Source organism: Dipteris shenzhenensis, chromosome 7, assembly GCF_047967505.1.
Source record: "Dipteris shenzhenensis isolate YYH24624 ecotype China chromosome 7, Dip_SZ_1.0, whole genome shotgun sequence".
Taxonomy (NCBI): domain Eukaryota; kingdom Viridiplantae; phylum Streptophyta; class Polypodiopsida; order Gleicheniales; family Dipteridaceae; genus Dipteris; species Dipteris shenzhenensis.
In genome coordinates, this window is record NC_141602.1 from 43,106,003 (window position 1) to 43,116,474 (window position 10,472).

Here is a 10,472-nt window from a genome sequence, read left to right on the forward strand (position 1 = left end):
GAGAGAACGGGACAAGGAGAAACTTAAAAAATGACTTTTTCTTTAAAAACTCTTAACAGACTCTCAAAACCACTTCACAAAACCAAAGTGACTTTTCCAAAGGTTCCTTCAAGGTCTCTGTGTACTCAAATGCAAGTAAAATCACCCACAAAGCTTCCCACAGAGCTTCTCCTTCCTCCCACAGAGTTGCTGAGCTTCTAGGCATTCACACATGCTCAGCTAGATCACCCGGGCTTTGATACCAGTTGAGAATGCTCTCAATGGAAGCAGAATAGAAGAGGGATAGAGCGAAATAGAGAGCCACACAAGTTTTTTAGTGGGTGCAGAACATTCTTATCTTCTTTTTCATTCATTTAAATATGTGTTTGAGTATTGTACATAATCGGGGTAAAGGCACAGTGACCTTTAACCCCCACAGCTCCCCCCCACACCCAAAACCACACCTCTATTGTGAACAATGTGGCTTCATGCTCTTAAATGAGTAGCGGCCATGGTTGCATCCATTTGATTAGTTGTACCTATTACCAGAGCATGTTGATGCTTGTTACCTACTATTGCTGAAGTATTGAAGTCCATTGTATTTTCAGCAATGCACGCTACATTACAGTGTCCATGCATTTGATTCTGTTGTCTGCAAAGGCCGACTTCTACATCCATAGATTCCATAGCCACCCTCATGCTTCTAGCACCTTGTGTCTTTTACCTTGTTCTTTGTATAGCATAAATGCAATGAGCCACCCGCATTGAATCCATTTGAGTAGTTGTACCTATTGCTGAAGCGTGTTGATGCTCACTACCTACTTTTATTGAAGTATTGAGGTGCTAGAAGCATGAGGGTGGCTATGGAATCTATGGATGTATTGAGCCACCCGCATTGAATCCATTTGAGTAGTTGTACTTATTGATCTCATTTGAAGTATTGAGGTCTATTGTATTTTCAACAATGCACGCTACATTATTGCATCCATGCATCTGATTTTATTGTTTGCAAAGGCCGACTTCTACACCCATAGATTCCACAGCCACCCTCATGCTTCTAGCACCTTTTGTTTTTTACCTCATTCTTTGTATAGTAGCATAAACATGACGGGTCACCCATGTTGAATCCAACAATCTTCTCCTATGAGACCTTAATAAGTGTAACCTCTCTTCTACTCATCTCGCCATCTTCTGTATATATGAGAAATTGAACCCCCTTAGAAAGTATCCACTTAACCAACACATAAGGATGTATTCCTCAGGAAAGGAGAAATAGCTTAATCAAATAACCCATGCATTATCCCTGAACATGACACAATTGATGGATCTCAACCAATGTGCCCCAAGGAAGAAAATAATTAAGAAATCAAGAAGCATGGGTAAATTAGCAAAGCCATCATTTTCCCATCTATCTAAAATTGATAGCTGACCATGCATCACTCATAGTGTCCCATAACCAAGATTGAGTGTGTCACCATCTTTGGGTAGGTGTAATGCTCCTATTTTATCAACATATGAGAAAAATACAATACCATACACACACACACACACACACATGTATGTATATATATGTGTGTGTGTGTGTGTGTGTGTGTGTGTGTGTGTGTGTGTGTGTGTGTGTGTGTGTGTGTGTGTGTGTGTGTGTATGTATGTATGTATAAATGTATGTATGTATATATATACATACATAAAGCCAATATTAGATAAAATGGGAAAATCCCAATTCCCATAAGAAACAATCTCTGGGGAAAATCATCGTTACATAAGAAAAGATTAAAAATACTATTTTGCAAGTTCACGCTTTACAAAAAGTTGAAGTCCCACCTCATGGCTTGTTGATATTTTTCAATTTTCTGAAGTATTGAAGCACCATCAAACATAACTTTAGAATCTTCTACTCCTACCTTGCAAGAAGACTTGGAGACCTCTCACAAGAGTCTTGTAAGTGAAGCCCACATATATAACTTCACATCATCCCAAGATAAATACAATCCCATAATATTTGCACAGATGACCAATGCACCGTAGGGAACCCAACTCTTGATAATGGTTGTGAATCTATCATAATTGGTGACATGTCTAAATAAATGACCATCAATTGAAACACAAATAGCATACAAAAGCCAAAGCTAATCTATCTAAAAACTCAAAGTGGACCATCTCAAGAAACGATGTCTATATGAATGAATATATTCAAATGGAAATGTATAAGCATTGCATAAGCACTTATGTGAATACATGATGCAAAAAATTACAAATATTTGTGTCTCAAACAAAACTCAAATGGAAAGGAACAATCCGCAATTCAAATATCAAATTAAACTGGCTTCCATTGCCATAGATATACTTCAAATGAAGGTAAGAAGCTAAAATATATTATTCCCATAAATAAAACTACATAAAATCCTTATATTGCAAAATAGAAACAAAAAATCTGTCCTTCTAAATAACTTAAGGGCGATGCAAGTACGGGAATCCCATAGAAGGATTTGGGGTTCATGTACAGAAAGTGACGCAGAAGCCTCAGGAATATCGTAATTATCACGGGTCATGACCTGCTCTAGTTTATAGCTCATCTTGGTCATCAAAGAAGTTAGCCTATTTAAACCAACTTTGAACATTGACACCTCAATGGACAATAGCTGAACTTGTTCTTTTAGCTTATCAACTTGTAGTCTAGACCCATTCTTACATACCCCTTGTCCACCTCTCCCTAGAATCTATTGCATCCACTGATTAGTGTGCTTCATGCTATTCTCAATTTGAGAATTCCTTGCAATGAGAGTTCTAGGGAATTCTCCCATGTCCTGTGCTATTACTCTACCACTATCTGAATGGATTTCTCCCCATAATGAGGCCATATATTGTGTGTTCATGGCACATGCATCCTTATTATGCTCACACATGTCTTGAATGGACTTAAAAGATTGTATTGCTCTAAATATGATATGTTCCTACTTGCATGATCTGTTGCATAGGTTGAAGCTCCCCCCCTTCTATGTCATTTCATTATAACAATAGCGCAATGTTCATGGCTAGACTTAAAACGCCTTGAAGGCAACTTGGGAGCCTGATTTGCTCCATGGGTTGAAGTCTATGCCCTTGCAACAACTTTGTTTTGTCACATGAAGGCTGTGTGGCTCATGAAAGGATAACAACACAACGTCAAAAATTGTGGAGGCCTCCACCCTTGCATCTTGCTTCATTGTACGAAGGCTTTATTGCCCATGAAAGCACGACTCCCCATGATAATAGTGGTAGAAGTCATTTTTGCAGCCAGTTGCATCCAAAACAAAATACAAAAACCTCTTCAGGTATGTATTGGCTACTTTGTATAATTGGATCACACTGTAGGCTTTGAAATTTGTTATAATCTAGAGAAGAGAGAGAGAGAGAGAGAGAGAGAGAGAGAGAGAGAGAGAGAGAATTCACTCACCTCACATACACATAGACAGGCACTCTGATTGAAGGCGTGTCCTAAGCTTAGATGCTCAGGAAAAGGACTCCTTCCTAGCAAACCTAGGACAACTAAACTATCAAACTATCACATACAAAGTAATTTGCCAATGCCATGACACATGTGCAATGATACATATGCACTTCTACATATGCATAAATTTGGTGAATCATATCCGCTTGAAAGGCCTATATTGTGTAAAGCCTTTATGGCTTGTTACAAATACTTTTGCCATTGCACCTCTAAGCTTTTGTAAAACCACCCCTCAACTTTCCTACGTGGTTTTGCTTGGCTTATGCAAGTTTATCTAAAACTCATTTGCATGGAGCACCTGTCAAAATTTTAGTCTCATTGAAAGACTCTAGGGACCTACCTAAGGGAATTTTTGAAAATCACAACAATATCTAGGCAAATGCATGTATGCCAATGCAAATGCATAAGCATATATGTCAATGTATGACACTTAATACTCTCTCTCTCTCTCTCTCTCTCTCTCTCTCTCTCTCTCTATCTATCTATCTACCTAAAATGTTACCATAGAACACTTTTCAAGACCAAAAGATTCCCAAATGAAAGCTTGTCTCAAACCATGCAAATGTAGCAACCCCCCTAGTTCTTGCCATAAAGCAAAATAAAACATCCCATAAATCACAATTGCCTATGTTACATGAACTACCTATGAAGATAGTGGGAGAGAGGGAAGGAGTCTCACTTGAGGCTTTCTCACAATCACAATGGGGGAATACACACAAAGGTGGAGGCTGAAAATAGTTTTCCTCTTCTTAGTTGTGAAAGCCAAAAGAACTCAAGTACAAAGAAAATAGAAGAACCCTATATGTGGGTCTCAAACCAAACTCAACTAACTAAGGTGGCATACTAACTGAGCCACAAACTAGAGTAGATAAGGATAGATGTCATCTAGCTATTATTCGTGGGTGGTGTATCAACCGCATCTCCAGCTAACAAGTCGGTGGCATAAATACACAACGGTCACCCTGGCATATCGCGAGTGGAGCTCGATATCTCAACACTCCCCCTCGAGCTCAATCCCAATTCCTGCACACCAAGCACGTCTCTGAATTTGCGCAGCTTCTTTGCGCCCAATGCTTTCGTGAATATGTCAGCTACCTGATCCTCTGTGCTGACATAAACTAGATCAATAAGACCTAGTAAAACCTTCTCCTGCACATAGTGATAATGCACCTCAATGTGCTTTGTTCTAGCATGAAAGACTGGGTTCTTTGCCAAGTGTATGCTGCTCATGTTGTCACAATAAATGACAACTGGCCCATCTATAGACTGATGCATATCATAGAGTAGCTTATGCAACCAAGCTACCTCACATGCAGCCATTGCTGCACCCCTGTACTCAGCCTCTATGCTCGACAAGGCAACTGTAGGCTATTTCTTGTTGCTCCAAGTGACTGCAACAGAACACATATCCACTGGTAGATCGTCTATTAGAAACACTTCCAGCCCAATCAGCATCATTGTATCCATGCAACTGTATCTGAACCCCAGCCTCATAAAATAGTCCATACTACAATGTGGACTTCACATACCTGAGTATGCGTCTAGCCGCATCCAAATGCGGTTTCCTTGGAGCCTGCATAAACTGACTTACCAACCCAACAGCATAGCTCAAATCTGGCCTGGTAATGGTCATGTAAATCAAACTTCCTACTATGCATCTGTACATAGTAGGGTCTTCCAGAAGCTCACCTGCATCTGCGTCAGCTTCACATTCTGCTCCAAAGGAAGTGAAATAGGCTTACAGCCTATCATCCCATATTTGGACAGCATGTCCAATCCATACTACCTCTGCAAGAGCTGTATCCCACTTGGTGATCTAATCACCTCAATGCCCAAGAAGTAACGCAGCTCTCCCAAATCCTTCATCTCAAACTTCTGCTTCAATAGCATTTTCACATGAAGGATATCTTCATCACTATCACCTGTGATGATCAAATCATCAACATAAATGACAAGCAGCATAATCCCTTTCTCTATTTTTCTCACATAGAGTGAGAAATCTGCCTTGGAAATCTGAAAGCCAATAGTGACAAGATACTGTCCTATCTTGTCAAACCATGCTCTAGGTGCTTGCTTCAAGCCATACAAGGCTTTCTTCAACCTGCAAACAGACTCAGGATGAATAGCATGAACGTAACCTACTGGCTGCTCCATAAAGACCTCTTCTTGCAAATCACCATGCAAGAAGGCATTCTTTACATCCATCTGATGTAAAGACCATCCCTTTGATGCAGCCATAGCAATGACTGCTCTTACGGTTGCCATCCTTGCAACCGGGCTGAAAGTTTCTTCATAATCAATGCCATATGTCTGTGCATACCCCTTGACAACTAATCTTGCCTTGTATCTATTCACAGAACCATCTGCATTGTGCTTGATCTTATAAACCCACTTACAGCCAATTGCATTCTTGCCTTTAGGCAAAGGCACCAATTCCCATGTAGCATTGTCATCCAAGGCATCCATTTCTTCATCCATGGCTTTCTCCCATTTTTCATTTCCCATGGCTTGCTCAAAAGAAGTGGGTTCTAGTTCTTGTATCACTTTGACCATATAGGCATAGTGAATGGCTGTAAATCCATCATATTTCAGCCTATCATAGGATACCTGACCCTGGTAGACCTGCGCAAAATAGGCTCACTTCCAGGTGCTCTCAAAACATCCCTGGTCTTCCTTACTCCAGGTTTAACAACAGAAGGAATACCCAACTCATCATCAATGCTCTGCTCTGAGCCACTGGATTCACCATCCACATAAGAGTGACCTGCAAACATGGGTTGATCTACCTTCTCTTTTCCTTTTCCTGATACCTGCATACCACTCTCTGCATTGCTTTGAGGAGATTCTCCTGATCTCAATCTGCCTGTCCATGGCGAAGTATGTGAACCACTGCTAGAGGACACTCCAGGTCCACTAATATTTTGTGATTGCTATTGTGAATTCTGTGCAGCATTACCATTTTGTGCATCTACATCAATCATCACATTTACTGGTTTATACCAGCTACTCATCTCATCAAAAACATCTCTGCTCAATGTAAACTTATGTGTAGAAGGGTTATAGCATCTATACCCTTTCTGCTGCAGAGAATAACCAATAAAGACGCACTTCTCAGCTTTTGGATCCAACTTGGACCTCAACTCATCTGGCACATGGACATAGGCAATGCAACCAAAAATTTTCAAATCAGAAATATCTGGTTTCCTACCAGTATACATCTCTTCTGGCATCATGCCATGTATTGCTGCAGTGGGAGTCCTGTTCATTATATAAACTACTGTAGCAACTGCTTCAGCCCAATAATAATCTGGTAGATCTTTTTCATTTAGCATAGCCCGAGATACCTCTCCAATATGCCTGCTTTTCCTTTCTGCAATTCCATTTTGCTGTGGGGTATGACTGCATGAATCAATCTGCTTTATACCATGCTCCTGCAAGAACCTTGCAAACTCATTTGAGAGGTACTCTCCCCCTCCATCTGACCTTAGGCATTTTATTTGCAGGCCTGTTTCTTTTTCAACCATAGCTTTGAAAGCTTTGAAGTGCCCAAACACTTCACTTTTCTTTTTCATAAAATACACCCAAAGTTTTCTGCTGAAGTCATCAATAAATGTGACAAAATAGTGACAGCCACCAATAGATGCAGCTTTAGTAGTCCACACATCATAGTGGATTAATTCCAATGGCTTTTTACTCTCTTGAACATGCTTAGGAAATGGTTTCCTTGCCTGTTTCCCAAATTGATAGGCTTCACAAACCTTGTGCATTTCTGCAACCTTGAATCTAGGATATCCTGCAACAATATTTTGGGCTTGCATTGATTTAAGTCGCTGTATATTAACATGACCAATGCGTTTGTGCTAGATATCAATATCTGCAACTACACCGGTCCCATGTGCAAACATTGCTGCACTCAATTTAGGCATGTCTGCATCCAACGTAAACATCCTGCCCTTCTTCTTTCCTTTTGCTATCAAGCGACCATTATTTTTCATATCCTCAACAAAGCATCCATGAGGATTAAATCTGACCTGCAAGCCTTGCTCAACCATTTGACCAACAGAAACCAGGTTCTTGGTGATGTTCGGGACATGAAATACATCAGACAAGTATTTCTTTTTCCCATCCTGCATAGACAAAGGAATTTTGCCTATCTGCACAATAGGATGTGCAGTATCATCACCAGTCTCCACAAATCCTGGTTTTTCCATTTCCCTTGCATCTTGCATCCATTCAGCATGACCTGTCATGTGGTTTGACGTGCCTGAGTCAACATACCACACATCATTGCTTTCTTCTGCACTTGTCACAGAATTTGTCATATGCTGTACCATAAACAAATGCTCATTTCTGTCATCACCCTGTCTACTAGAGGATGCATAATTGCCTTGCTGCAATTTTCCATTCATAATGTCATTCTGCTTTTTATAGCAGTCTTTAGCCATATGCCCCATTTTGCCACAGTAGTAGCATTCAACATTGCTGTTTGCATTTTGGCCTCTCTGCCATCCACCATGACCTCTTTGGCTCCCCTTGCCTCTAGAGTTACCACGTCCTCCTACATAGGACTGGTTTTCTTGCATTTGCTACATATTCTGATTTCTACCACGACCTGCAAATCGGTCTCCTCTACCTCTGCCTCTACCTCTGCCGGCATTTGAGTAGAAGACAGCTTCTTTTGAAGTTCCTGCTGAAGAAGATGCACCACCATTTCTCTGCTCTTCAGAAATTAGAAGAGCAATCAACTCCTCAAAATCAGGAAATTTTTCACGGATGGCAATGGATGTCCGGAACTGTGCATAATCCTTTCCTAGACCATTCAAGGTCACAGAAACTAAATCGTCATCATCCACTCGCGACCCAATGGAAGCAAGTGCATCCGCAATTTTCTTCACCTTCATGTGGTAGTCATTGATGCTTTTCTCTCTGCACATTGTGCAGCTCCTGCTTGAGCTACATTTTCCTGGCCTGCGTATTTGTGCTGTACATTTTAGCCAACGTATCCCATGCCACCTTTGGCGTACTTACATCCTGAATATGCACAATCATGGAGTCCGAAATATTGATAGACAGCCAGTACATAACTTTCCTAGCTCTCTCATGCCATCCTTTGAATGCTTGCATTTCCTGTTGATTGGGAACATTAGGAAGAACAGGTTCTTCTTCATTTCCTGTAATAAACTCCCAATAGCCTTTTCCCATCAAGAAATTCATCATTCTAAACTTCCATGCCTGGAAGTTGTTCTTGTCAAGCTTTTCACTGACAATCTGTGAAAGAGAATCAGATGCCATTACAGAACACTGCAAAATATTCCGTCACTGCAAAAAACACAGCTTTTGCCTCACACGGGCAGATCTGCAAAACTGATGAAAGTGGTATTTCACCACACAGTCACTTCCTAGTGACGATTTTGCATCAACAGGCAACAAGCATGAATCTGCAACTCCCAATGTCTTTGCACACAGGCACACGATGCAATTTTTGCGGCAACTTTTCACCGACCTGCAGAGCAGTGGTCGCACAGCAAAAACAGGGCCTTTTTCTAAGTGCCTGCAGAGAACTTCTGCCTCCAAAACGGGCCCTGAAATGACCTCGAATCAGACAAATAAAGTCCCGCATCATATAATGCCCTCTCGCCACACCGCGAAAGGCGTCTTAATCTGAGACAGTGCACTCTTGCACTTCTGGCTGTGCTACCTGCAGAGATTTGCTCCCAAACTCGAAAAAGGAAAGCAACACTTGTCCTCTTACTAGGACACTGCGAACTTGGTTTGCTTTCTTGAGCTCCTTACCACGAACAAGGCTCTGATACCATGTGAAGATAGTGGGAGAGAGGGAAGGAGTCTCACTTGAGGCTTTCTCACAATCACAATGGGGGAATACACACAAAGGTGGAGGCTGAAAACAGTTTTCCTCTTCTTAGTTGTGAAAGCCAAAAGAACTCAAGTACAAAGAAAATAGAAGAACTCTATATGTGGTCTCAAACCAAACTCAACTAGCTAAGGTGGCATACTAACTGAGCCACAAACTAGAGTAGATAAGGATAGCTGTCATCCAGCTATTATTCGTGGGCGGTGTACCAACCGCATCTCCAACTAACAAGTCGGTGGCATAAATACACAACGGTCACCCTGGCGTGGAGCTCGATATCTCAATACTACCATCCCCGCAAATGAATGCTTCTATTTTCTCATACATGTGTTAGCGAGACAAAAAGACTGAGAGAGATATCTAATCAACCTACATAAGGATCTATGAAATTTTAGCTGCATGGAGCGCCTGCCAAAATTTTAGTCTCATTGAAAGAGTCTAGGGACCTACCTAAGGGCATATTTTTAAATCGCAACAATATCTAGGCAAACGCATGCATGCATGTCGAGAGAGAGAGAGAGAGAGAGAGAGAGAGAGAGAGAGAGAGAGAGAGAGAGAGAGAGCATCAATTCACATGGCTCTTGCATTCACACACAAATATAAACATATATACATTTATAATCCTCAAAGAGATCTCTCTACCTATTTATCCATCCATATGTATATATAATCATATATTTCTATGATATATGCATGTGTAGAGGTATGGTTGTTTAATTCAAAAAATGTCTTTTTCTGATTACTCAAACTAATGTTCAAACCATGAGACAATGTGTCCCAAGGAAGCAAGAACTCCAAATGTAGAAAGAAAGGGCAAATGGTAAAAAATAATCACCTACCTGAGTAAACAAAAGTAGTGGAGAGAGGCTAGTACTAGTCCAACAATAAAATCGAGCACTTGCAAGAAAAACAACCCAAAAAAAAAGTAAAGCTAAGTGAATTGTACATGTTTTAAGCATACGTGCACTGAATCATCTCATGGTCAAAGCATTTCAGTACATTTTTAGAATTTCATGCAACGTAAGGATTCAAACCTTTGCAATAATTTTCATAATAGATACAATATATTTGATGCAACCTCTCTCTCTCTCTCTCTCTCTCTCTCTCTCTCTCTCTCTCTCTCTTTCGCTC